Raw genomic sequence first — 12,761 nt, forward strand, 5'->3', positions numbered from 1 at the left:
GGGTATAATTGAGATTAAAAAAGGATAACATTTGGATTAAAATCAGACAAAATTCGGTTCAGATATTTTCAGATCATAACTTATTCATTTTTTCAATTTGTGAGACTTGGAAAAATATATGTTTATTAAATATGGTACTTTTAATATAATATAATGTACTTTTAAAAAATATTAAGATTAAATAATTATATTATTATAAATATAAAATACTTTTGAGTATGAAATTTGCTTATTTCGGATTATATTCGGTTCAGATAATATATGATTCGGTTTCGTTCAGTTCCAATTTAAAATCAGATCTCATATTTCGAATCATTTTTGATTAACTTTTCGGTTCAGATACTTTTCAGACCGGTTTTCGGATGATTATCGAATTATATAATTTAAATCTTGGATCGAATCTCGGTTCCATAAATTTTAGTTCTGTTTTTCGGATCCAGACTCATTTTGCCACGTCTACATGTATTTGCGCCTCTTTCTTTTTCAGGAAATAAGAGTTTCATTTAAATTACATAATTTTTGTTTTTTTTTGAAATATACGTTTGAGCATTAAATCAAAAGGACATTTCTCTTACACCAATATAAAATCATGTTCGGACCTTACTCTACTAAATTTTTAGTGCGAACAGTAACTTAACTTTACATTAGAGCTCAGGCTGGCGGGAGGAATCACCCTACTATCTTCATTATTCTCAATAATTATTGCAAATATTAATATTATACCTTGGTGGGCCCAAAAATGAGACGAGATCCCGCATAGTAATTGACCGGACGCTAGCCCCAAAAAGATACAAAACTCATTGTGATTCACTATTCCAACCCGAATAAACAGGTTTTTGAGTGAGAGGGATGTTAATATATGAGATACAATTCTGCCAAGTCCAAACCCGATTAAACGGGCTTTCAAGTGAGGAAGATGTTAAGATATGAGATACGATTTTGATAAGCACAGTTCTTAAAATCTTGAGATCTTAGGAGTGACGATAACTTAACAAAATATATACATGAGCCCTGAAATGTGTGATTGGATAACATGAGAATGAACTTCAGATGACTACTTTGACAATTCATTCATGATCCAGTTACATGGTGCTTCTCATCATCTATGTAATTTTTATATAATATGTAAACTTAAGTGAAATTTTTTATTTTGATATAAAATTAGTACATATTTGAGTTGCTAGCTAGGTTAATAAAATTATTTAGTTTCTTTTGTTGAAAAAGGATTACCTTATAAATATTTCAAATCATCCATCATTGCATGCAAAAAGTCAGAAAATGTATCACCCTTTGACCAAACACGCTCACCTAAAGAACTAGAGTTTCTTGCTATATATACTGAGCACCTGTTAGTCGCTAAACACGCGCTAAAATACACGCAAGTATACGCGTTCACAAGTAGTATAAGATTTAGATCAAATTCGTTCCCACAGAGACTCTTTGGTTAATTTAAGAATATGCACCTATGCAACAATGATATGGTTATTATCTAATGCTTAGACGATTAATAAATGGAGATTGTTTATAACTAAGAATTAAACTAACACTTATAACTAAGAGATTAAGAATGGTTGAATTAATATGTATGTCAAACATGGGATTCTAACTTCATTAAATATTTCATTCAATAGCCTTTTTGTTCTTAACCTTAGCATGTAATGGTGATGACACTAATCAGATAACGCGAAACTGATAAACACCAACTTTCATTGCACGAATACCATACTACCAGACATCCACAAAAAAGATAGAAGGTGAGTAGACACCAATTATATTGAGACCCTACATGTCTATAGAATTTGACAACATAACGGGTTAATGCACAAGTTATCTACTGTGATTACATAGGGCAAGTAAGATGGTTAAAATTACCTACAAATCATGCATAACAATAACACATGAACCTATGCTAGCATGGCAAGTTCTAAATCCTTAAATTCACTTTCGCTTCATTAAGAATTAACACACTATCTTATAAGTTCGCGACGCTCATAAGACGAATACGCACAACCAATACTAGGTTATAATACAATCACCACACACTAAGGCATCGAAATAATTCAACTAAAAAAATCCATAAATAAATCCGCTAGAACCCCATGATAATGATTAGCCCATAATCGGACTCATCATCAACGTGGGTTCCGATGAAAGCATGGTATAATAAACGTAGTCTTTATAAACGAATAATAAACAAAGTACAAAATAAGAGTATAGGTTCAGGAATAAGAAAACTAGCATCCAACGTTACAACTTAAACAAAGAATCACAAGTTAAAACTAGATCTTCTTCGCCTTGGTTGAATTGTGCTAAAATGGTCTTCTTACGCCTTCTTCTTGTGCTTTCGTATGTCTCTCTATAAAAAAACGAGCTTATTTATGTATATATAGCAGCCCCATACAGAGTAGAAATCTTCTGGATCAAAAGCCCAATAGAATCAGGATTTCTTTTCTCGACCTGGCGCGGCCGCACGCTTGACCAGCGTGGGTTTGCTGAGCTTCTGGACTTTGGGCGCGGCCGCGCACTATCACAGCGCAGGCGCGCTGACCTCCTGATGAAATTTCTGACTTCTTCATTTTTCCTTGCTGATTCAAGCCGGTTTCCAAGAGCTTTTATTCCAACACCTCCCTAACACCAAATTAGCACCAAAACAATGCTAATTCACCTGATTAACTGGATAATGCCTGAATATGCAAAAAAACTAGAAAACACATTAAAACACCAACAACTGGAATACAAATGCACCAATTAAAAGCCTTATAGAGTGTAATAAAGTGCCATAAATTTCACTCAACAGCAACCTTGAACGTTTAACAAAGTTTAACGTAACCATATGTTCTTTTAAAGAATCTAGCAGCTTTTTACACTCATTAATCACTCAGCCAAAGGCACCTTGACATGCATCGAATAGCTTAAACAACTGAGAGGCAATTTATTTCAATTATCACTTTTGAACTCATTTTCTGTTTAACCTAACTCAATGCCTCTTTAACACCCATAGCTTCTTCCATTTCTGGATCCATCTAACCATGCTTGCACTTCGACATTGCCTCCAGAATTTCTCCAAAGTGGTTTCTTGTTATCATAGCGTAACTGTGACTATTGGATTCATCTAACAAGTAGGCATCAGTATTGAACCATGCCTTCCAGTGGTCATTTCCAATGCTCATAGCCATCTGCTTAGGTCATATACCTAAAATAATTATTATATGACTTATCTTGCGCACATTTCCATTGATACTCACAATCCTATTTGAGTCTATACTAAGTCATTTATATTCTTTACCAAGGTTTATCTTGCGCACTTCCTATTTGAGTCCATACCAAGGTTTATCTTGCACACTTCCTATTTGAGTCCATACCAAGGTTTATCTTGCGCACTTCTACCAAGTCTATCGATTCTTTACCTTTTTGAGTCCATACCAAGTCATTTATATTCTTCCATAAAGGCCAACATATCATGATAATCCTTTCCAACTCTTCCTTTGCGTTCTGTTGTACCATTCTTTTCACCCACAAAAAGAAGTTTTCAATGTCTTAGATGTTAAAATCATAACTTGTGAGACTCCAGCATTGAGATGCAAAAGGGCACCTGACCATAAAATGAAATACAGTCGCCCGTTCTCCGTTACAGACTGGGAAACAAGGATTTAAATTAACTTTACGCACTATAAGTTGTTCTTTCGTGGGTAGACATTCAAATATAGCTTTCTAAGAAAAATCTTTATTTTATGTGATATCTTCATAGTCCATACTTTCTTCTAACTCTCTAAACTTCATTCACATCTTGTTGCTCTCCCGCTTCTTGTAACAACATTTATGCACTCTTCACACTGTAGTACCCTAGATTTGTTCCTCCCTAAGATATTAGGCAACCCCAAGTAAGTGATGCCTTTGTTTGCTTCATAGAAATCAAGAATATTACAAACTTCTTGTCTAGCTTCGCTACAAGTATTGCGACTAAAGAAAATTGAAGATTTCTCTTAATTTATTTTTTGTCATGATGCTTGTTAAAAGCAATGAGAAAATTGACAACTTGATATGCGTCCTTGATCCTGGCCTTGTAATATATGTAACTACCATCCTCGAAGAACATATGGGAAATAGTAGGGGCACCTCGAACAACCTGAATACCAAAAGACGTTTGTGTTCATAATTTTGAATAAGAGTTGTGAGCTCCCCCCCCATGCATATCATGAATGAATAAGAAGATAATGGGACCCCTTGTCTTATACCACTCCCCGGAATTATTATACTAAACTCTTTACCTCCATGATTGATTTGATACCTTGTTGAAGAGATGTATTCCATGAACATATCCACCAATTTTCATTGATGAGGAGTAGCTGATCCATTTAGCACTTCTTTATGGCGTACATGATATCGAATTCTTTTTAGACTACTACTCTCATTGTCACACTAATGGTCTTATTAACATACAAACACATATAATATCGCTAGGGTTGATTCACACATTTGATGTTGAGAATCACATGTCCTCCGTAAGTTAGTTACGTTCCTAGCGTGCTTGCAACATATAAGAATACATATATGGGCCTTTCAACAAATCCAGTTATTCACATAAAGATCAATCAAACCTCACAAATCAATCTACAAACCAGATACGTGTGTGTGTGCAACTACTTACAGATATACGATCGCAACTAGATCAATAATCATGACTCACTACTCATCAAAGCAATCACAAGGTTATAAATAGAATAAAAGCTAGACTCAAAATAACTTATAACACTTAAATTCTTATATCGGAGTTTATATGGATTCACACTTTTATTCACAACAAAACATCACAAATATGCTTATTTGACCATGCAATGAGTGAGGTCCATAAAAGACTTATACAATAGTACCCATGTAATGAGCGTTAGGTTAGCGGATCCCAGACTATAAAAGCATTAGGTCACTAGGCACAAAGTCCCCTAAGAACTTAATAACTCGAGTACTAAAGAGCCCACTCGTGATCAATTATACATAACACTTAAATATTTTTTTTCTTTTCTTTTTTTTCCTTTTTTTTTCCTTTTCTGAACAAGTGTGTTTCGCTCCATCTCATTCAACCCTAGACTACTCATATAAATATGAGCCGGCTACTAGCCAATTGACATCTAGCCACACAACTAGCAATGAAATCCAACTTTTCCAATTTTTTAAATATCCATATTAATTTATTATTAAGAGAATATCCTAAATTCTAAATATAAACAAGCGATTAAACCTCGACAACTCAACAAATCATGACCATGATCTAGCACTCAAGAAACCTATAAGACTTAGTGAAATACAATTGCCTCTAGCATGCATATCAATTCAATAAGACTTAACATCACTAAATACGACATCACTACACTAGCATCAACATCACAAATCAATCAGCCAAATCATCTAAGGGATCATGTTATTATGCAAATGCATGAACTACATGAACAAACTATCATAAAAACTACAAAAAAAAATACTACATGGCAAAATATGCAACTATATGCACTAAACTAACATGAATATGCAAACTATATGCGACTCACACAAAACATATTCCTTCAACTACTACCCCCAAACTTAAAATATTCACCGTCCTTAGTGAAGGTAATAGTAAGGAATCAGGCATACCTACTCTGAATCAAGATCATCACCCTCAACGAGTGGAGTGTCAAGCATGTCTGGAGGTGGATACATGGAGTCCTCACCAAATACAGGCCACTGGATGTCAACACCGATGGCTCTGAATGCCGTCCCAAGTGCCCGAGTGAGATCACGTGCAAACCGACTATAAATATCGTGCATAGCATCCATCCTCCTCGTTAGACGCTTATACTATTGTGCTCAAACCAGCTCCAACCTCTGCCCCTGCTTCCTCCTACTCCTGCTGCGACGGTCTAGTTTCCGCACCCAACTCAGCTCTCCAAGCCGCCTTGGAAGCCTGCTGCGTACCACCAGCATATGTCTTGGAGCTGGACGTCCTCCTGGCAGATGATCATAAAAATAACCAAGACCATTAGGATCGGGCTTGCCGCCATACCACTCAACCATGCTCAACAGCGTAGAACTGTCGATAGGAGCACTCGAAAGCTGCAGCTGCTCATGTGCGGGCCAATGAACACCAACTGCCATGCACAACTTCATCACAACGGACGCATAGGGTATATAACCCATAGTACCTCCTCTCAAGAACCTCAAAATAACCTGATAAATAACCACACCCAAATCCACATAGTCACCCTGAAGAATACCCCACAACAGATGAGCACGCTCCACAGTAATCTCATGCAATGAGAAGATGGCATGATATTAGCACATATAAACGAATTCCCTGCACGTGTAAACCTGTTCATGCATGACGCAGGGAACGTGGAGTAATCAGTTGTGCCCCTCTTGAACTTCCAGTGAGTCTCAGGCACACACAAAGTAGCAGGAATCAGATCCAGATCAAAGTCCTCCGGAGTCTTATCGTTCCAAGTGTCCTGATCAGACTTCCTCACGGGCTGCTCAATCACCCTCATTATCGCATCAGCACTATACTCCACAGTCATCCCCCTAACCACCGTGAAGCCATTCTTCTCCACCTTCGCATTAGCATAAAACTCTCGAACAACACTCATGGGCACAACAGCGGGAGCCTCGCAAAAAGGAACCCACCCCATCTCCAGAATCATCTACAACAACTTACCATCCTTCGCTGATGGCAAAAAACCTTGCTCCTTTGCTATAGGCTTCGAGAGAAGCCTCATGTACTCCGCTTCCACCTTTGGAGTCGAAAACCTCGGCCTCACACCACCCGTAGATGAAGAATTGGTGCTGCTTCTGCTTACTTGAGTTCTTTGTCTCTTGGGTGCCATTGGGATTGAATAAGAGAGAATAAAAGATAAGTGTTTGAGAGAGATTTGTGTCTTAGAATTTGTGAAGTGGCGGAAAAGTTTGTGTATAAGTGTGTGTATATATAGGTGGTGAGAATAGAGTTAGATATGGAATAGAAGTGGGAATTGATTATGGGAATTGTGGGAATAATGGGGCTGATCTGGAGAGGGAAATTTGGGATATGGAAGAGTAAAATTCGGGTAGAAATTGATTTTGTAGTAAAAATCCTGATTTTTTTCTTCACAAACTGCTGTTTTTATGTTTTCTGTGTCGGGACCCCGGCGCGGTCGCACGCTTGAACAGCGCGAGCGCACTCACCTTCTGCTAAATTGGCGCGGCCGCGCGCTACATCAGCGCGGGCGCACTTGGCTTCTAAAGTTGGCCATGAATTGTTTTCTTTTTCTGATTTTTTTTGTGTTTTTCTCTTTTCTTTTGCTTCCTCTACCTACTAATGTATAATAAACTTGGGTTGCCTCCCAAGAAGCGCTTGTTTTAGGTCGTTAGCTCGATGTAAAATCTTGAGATCAAACAGACAATAAAACGGCACTAACCACCTTACGGTTTGCCGTGTCACCATAGTAATGCTTCAACCTCTGACCTTTTATCTTGAATGCTTGGCCCGGATCATTCTCAAAATTTTCCACCGCTCCATGTGGAAACACAGTTTTGATTATAAAGGGACCTAACCACCTTGACTTCAACTTTCCAGGAAAAAGACAGAGGCGAGAGTTAAACAAAAGAACTTGTTGTCCCGGCACAAATGATTTGAGAACTAGACCCCTATCGTGCTACCTCTTGACTTTTTCCTTATACATTTTGTTGTTTTCATAAGCTTGAAGTCGAAACTCATCAAGTTCATTCAATTGAAGCATCCTCTTCTTTCCAGCTGCATCCAAGTCAAGATTCAACTTCTTCAAATCCCAATACGCCTTATGCTTGAGATCCACAGGCAAATGACACCCCTTACCATAAACCAACTGGAATGGAGATATTCCAAATGGAGTCTTGTATGCTGTTCTATATGCCCAAACAACTTCATCAATCTTCAAAGAACAATACTGCACTGATGGACACACAACTTTCTCTAAAATGCCCTTAATCTCTCTGTCAGACACCTCAGCTTGACCATTTGTCTAAGGATGATAAGCCATAGTAATGCGATGATTCACATTATACTCTTGCATCATAGCAGTGAACTTGCAATTGCAAAAATGCGACCCCTCATCACTTATTCTGACTCTTGGAGTTCCTAACCTTGTGAATATCTGTTTGTGAAGAAAATTAAGCACCACCTTTGCATCGTTCTTTGGCAACGCCTTAACTTCAACCCATTTTGACACATAATCAACCGCTAACAAGATGTACTGATTGTTATAAGATGAGACAAATGGCCTTATGAAGTCAATCCCCCAAACATCAAAGACTTCAACCTCGAGAAGCACATTAAAAGGCATTTCATCCCTCTTAGACATATTACCCACACTTTGACATCGATCACATTTCAAAACGAACTGATGAGCATCTTTAAATAAGGTTGGCCAAAGGAAACCTGCTTGAAGAATACGAGCTGCTATCTTTTCTCCATCATAGTGTCCTCCATAAGTCGTCGAGTGGCAATCTCGCAAGATTCCCCCCGTTTCGCTGTAAGGAATACATCTTCTGATGATTTGGTCAGCTCCTTGTCCAAAAAGAAATGGCGCATCCCACATATACCACTTCACTTCATGTAGAAACTTCTTTCTTTGAGCATATAATAAGTCAGGAGGCATGATATTACTCACAAGGTTGTTCACAATGTCTGCAAACCACGGTTCTTCCTCTTGCATTCCAAATAGCTGCTCATCGGGAAAAGACTCATTTATCAATGTCTTGTCCAGTGAGGTAGCATTAGGGTTTTTTAACGAGATAGATGATCATCGACTTGATTTTCAGTCCCTTTTATGTCCTTGATCTCTAATTCAAATTCTTGAAGTAAATGAACCCATCTGATCAATCTAAGCTTCGAGTCCTTCTTCGAGACGAGATAACGAATTACAGCGTGATCAAAAACTGTCACTTTAGTCCCAAGTAGATAAGATCGAAATTTCTCAAAACCATAGACAATAGCCAAAAGTTCTTTCTCTGTAGTAGTATAATTCAGTTGAGCACCATTCAAGGTCTTACTAGCGTGGTAGACCATATGAAATATGGTGTTCCCTCTCTGCCCAAGAACTGCTCCAACTGCATAGTCACTTACATCGCACATCATCTCAAAAGGTTCATTCCAGTCAGGTGCAGTTATGATAGGTGCCATGATTAAACTCTTTTTTAGTGTCTTAAAAGCGGAAAGGCACTCGTCATCAAACTTGAAAGGGACGTCTTTCTCTACCAAACTACACAATGGCTTCGAAATCTTAGAGAAGTCCTTGATGAAATGCCTATAGAAACCCGCATGACCAAGGAAACCTGCGAATTCCCTTAACAGAAATTGGTGGAGGAAGATTTTTAATGACCCCACCTTGGCTTTGTCCACCTCAAGACCTTTACTAGAGACCTTGTGCCCAAGAATAATGCCCTGTCGCACCATAAAGTGACATTTCTCCCAATTGAGAACCAGGTTGGTCTCAACACACCTCTTGAGAATATTTAAAAGATTCTACAAGCATTCATCAAAAGAATCGCCAAATACAGAGAAATCTCCCATGAACACCTCCACATTCTGGCCAATCATATCAGAAAAATGGCCATTATGCATCTCTGAAATATGGCCGGTTTACCACACAGACCAAAACAAACTCGTCTGAAGGAGAAAGTACCAAATAGACAAGTGAAGGTAGTCTTCTCCTAGTCTTCTGGAGTGATAAAAATATGATTATAATCCGAATAGCCATCCAGAAGACAGTAGTACTCGTGACCAGCCCACTTGTCGAGCATCTGGTCAATAAAAGGCAGAGGGAAGTGATCCTTCCTAGTGGCCTTGTTCAGCTTCCTGTAGTCCATACAAACACACCAGCCCGTGACTGTTCGAGTAGAAATGAGCTCATTCTTCTCATTAGCAACAACTGTGATACCTCCTTTCTTCGGTACACACTAAACTAGACTCACCCAAGAACTGTCAAAAATGGGATAAATAATCCCTGCATCCAGCCACTTAGGAATTTCCTTCTTCACTACTTTCTTCATGATTGGATTAAGTCTTCTTTGCTGCTCAACCATGGGCTTGCTACCATCCTCTAGCAGAATTTTGTGCATGCAATAAGAAGGGCTGATTCCCTTAATATCTGCTATGGTCCACCCAATTGTCGATTTGAACTCTCTTAGAATCCCCAAGAGCTTCTCGTCATCGCTACCTGAAAGGTCATATGCAATAATCACAGGCAGACTAGATGCATCACCTAAATAGGCATACCTCAAACGTCCAGGTAAAGGCTTAAGCTCAAGAGTAGGAGCTTCCTCAATAGATGGCTTGAGGTATTTAGCAGCTTCGTTCAATTCCTCCATTCCAAGAGATTCGAAAGGTAGATCAATCTTCCTCTTCCAAGGAGAAGCATTCAGATATTGCAATTGCTCTTCACCTTCGTCATCTTCACTATCTGAATTCCCCAACAAGGCCTTCTCTAAGACATCAGACCTTAGCAATTGATCAAGTTCTGAAGTCACTATAGAATCGACCAACTCCACCTTTAAGCACTGCTCATTTTCTATAGGAAATTTCATAGCATTGCACACATTAAAAGTTACATCCTGATCCAGCACTCGCATTATAAGCTCACCCTTCTGCACATCTATTAAGGTATGGCCAGTCGCCAAGAAGGGTCTCCCCAAGATTATGGGGATCTTCTTATCCTCCTCAAAATCAAGAATTACGAAATCAATAGGGAAGATGAGTTTATCAACCTTGACCAAGACATCCTCCACAATACCTCGAGGATATATAATAGAACGATCGGCCAACTGCAAGGTCATATAAGTCGGTTTTGGATCAGGAAAGTTCAACTTCTTGAAGATTGACAAGGGCATCAGATTGATGCTAGCTCCCAAGTCACATAAGCATCTGCCGAAAGACACTTTTCCAATAGTACACAGAATAGTGAAGCTTCCAAGATCTTTTAGCCTTAGAGGCAACTTTTGTTATAGCACAGCTCTGCATTCCTCCGTGAGAGCAATAGTCTCTAAATCATCTAGCTTTACTTTTTGAGAGAGAATACCCTTCATAAACTTTGCGTAACTAGGCATCTGCTCAAGAGCCTCAGCGAAAGGTATGTTGATATGAAGTTTCTTGAACACCTCCAGAAACTTCATAAATTGCTTATCCAGCTTTTTCTTCTGCAGCCGCTTAGGAAAAGGCGGTGGAGGATAGATCTATTTCTCCCCTGTATTACCCTCAGGAGGAGTGTGCTCAATAGTAGTCTTCCTTGGTTCCACTTCTGCTCCCCGCTGCTCTACTTCTTCAGCCCCAGCTTCTTCCTCCGAAACTTGAGTTTGTTCGGTATTCACAACCTTCCCAGACCTCAAAGTGATTGCTTTCACCTGCTCCTTAGCTTCCCTCTTTCCGGGTACTTCAGTGTCACTAGGTAGTGTCCCAGGTTGATGATTTAGCAAGGCATTGGCAATTTGTCCAATTTAATTTTCCAAGGTCTTGATGGAAACAGATTGGCTCTTGTACATAAGGTTCAACTCCTCTAATTCAGATTTTTCATTAGCTTGTTGTAGCTGGAGTTGCTGTCTTGGTGCATATTGCGGTTGCTGAAAACTAGGGGGTTATACTGCTTAGCTGGGTACTGCTGATAAGGCTGTTAAACCACATTCTGAACATTCCTCTAGCTGAAATTAGGATGATTGCGGTTGTTAGGATGATAGGTAGTTGGCACAGGTTGTTGTGATCACTGAAAGTTGCTCACGAACTGAGATGACTCACTAGAAATAGTACACTGATCAGTCTCATGGGCACCAGCACAAAGCTCACAGACACTAGAGATTTGATTAACTCCATAATTAGCCAAAGTGTCCACCTTCATCGTCAAAGCCTTAAGTTGGGCAGCTATAGCAGTTGCTGCATCCAACTCCAGAATTCCTGCTACTTTTCCCTGAGTCAGTCTCTGGGAAGGATTCTGGTATTCATTAGTAGCCATCAGTTCAATTAATTCATAAGCTTCATTATAGCTCTTATCCCACAAAGATCCTCTTGATGTTGCATCGAGCATGGGTGCAGAAGTAGAACCCAATCCATTGTAGAAACAGTTTAGAATCATCCAATCAGGCATGCCATGGTGTGGGCACTTCCTTAGCATCTTCTTATATCGATCCCATGCCTCACACAAAGATTCTCCAGTTTGATGAGCAAACTGAGTAAGAGCATTCCTGATTGCAGCGGTCTACGTCATAGGGAAGAATTAAGTGAGAAACTTTTGAGCAAGATCTTCCCAAGTACTGATAGACCCTGATGGTAGAGAATATAACCAGAACTTAGCTTTATCCCTCAGAGAGTGGGAAGAGTCACAGCTTGATAGCATCTTCAGTCACACCATTGAACTTGAAAGTATCGCAAATCTCGATAAAATCCCTGATGTGCATGTTGGGGTCTTCTGTAGGAGAAAGCCCAAACTGAACCGAGTTCTGTATTATCCGAATCATGCTTGACTTGATCTTAAATGTGTTAGCCGAGATGGCTGGCCTGATGATGCTTGACTGAATATCATTGATCTTAGGCTGAGAATAGTCCATCAAAGCCTTGGGAATTTCTGCTTGATCTCCCATCACTACTAAAACTGGTTCCTCGACTTTCTTTTCTTCTTCTACATTCTCTTCATCCTCAACAACTTCCCTTCGAACCACTACAGCTTCTTCCTCGATTTGATCCAGATTTCTCTTATGAGAACGAGAACGTGTATGTATACACGCTCGCTAGA

General features: G+C 39.1%; 1 non-coding gene across 1 annotated transcript; it reads left to right on the forward strand.

The window, feature by feature from the left end:
- Window positions 1-12,114: 12,114 nt before the first annotated feature.
- Window positions 12,115-12,221, forward strand: LOC141670012 (small nucleolar RNA R71). The gene has a single exon (XR_012554263.1). It is a non-coding gene; the product is annotated as a small nucleolar RNA R71 (small nucleolar RNA).
- The last annotated feature ends 540 nt before the right edge of the window (window positions 12,222-12,761 follow it).

Source organism: Apium graveolens, chromosome 6 (genome assembly GCF_009905375.1).
Source record: "Apium graveolens cultivar Ventura chromosome 6, ASM990537v1, whole genome shotgun sequence".
Taxonomy (NCBI): domain Eukaryota; kingdom Viridiplantae; phylum Streptophyta; class Magnoliopsida; order Apiales; family Apiaceae; genus Apium; species Apium graveolens.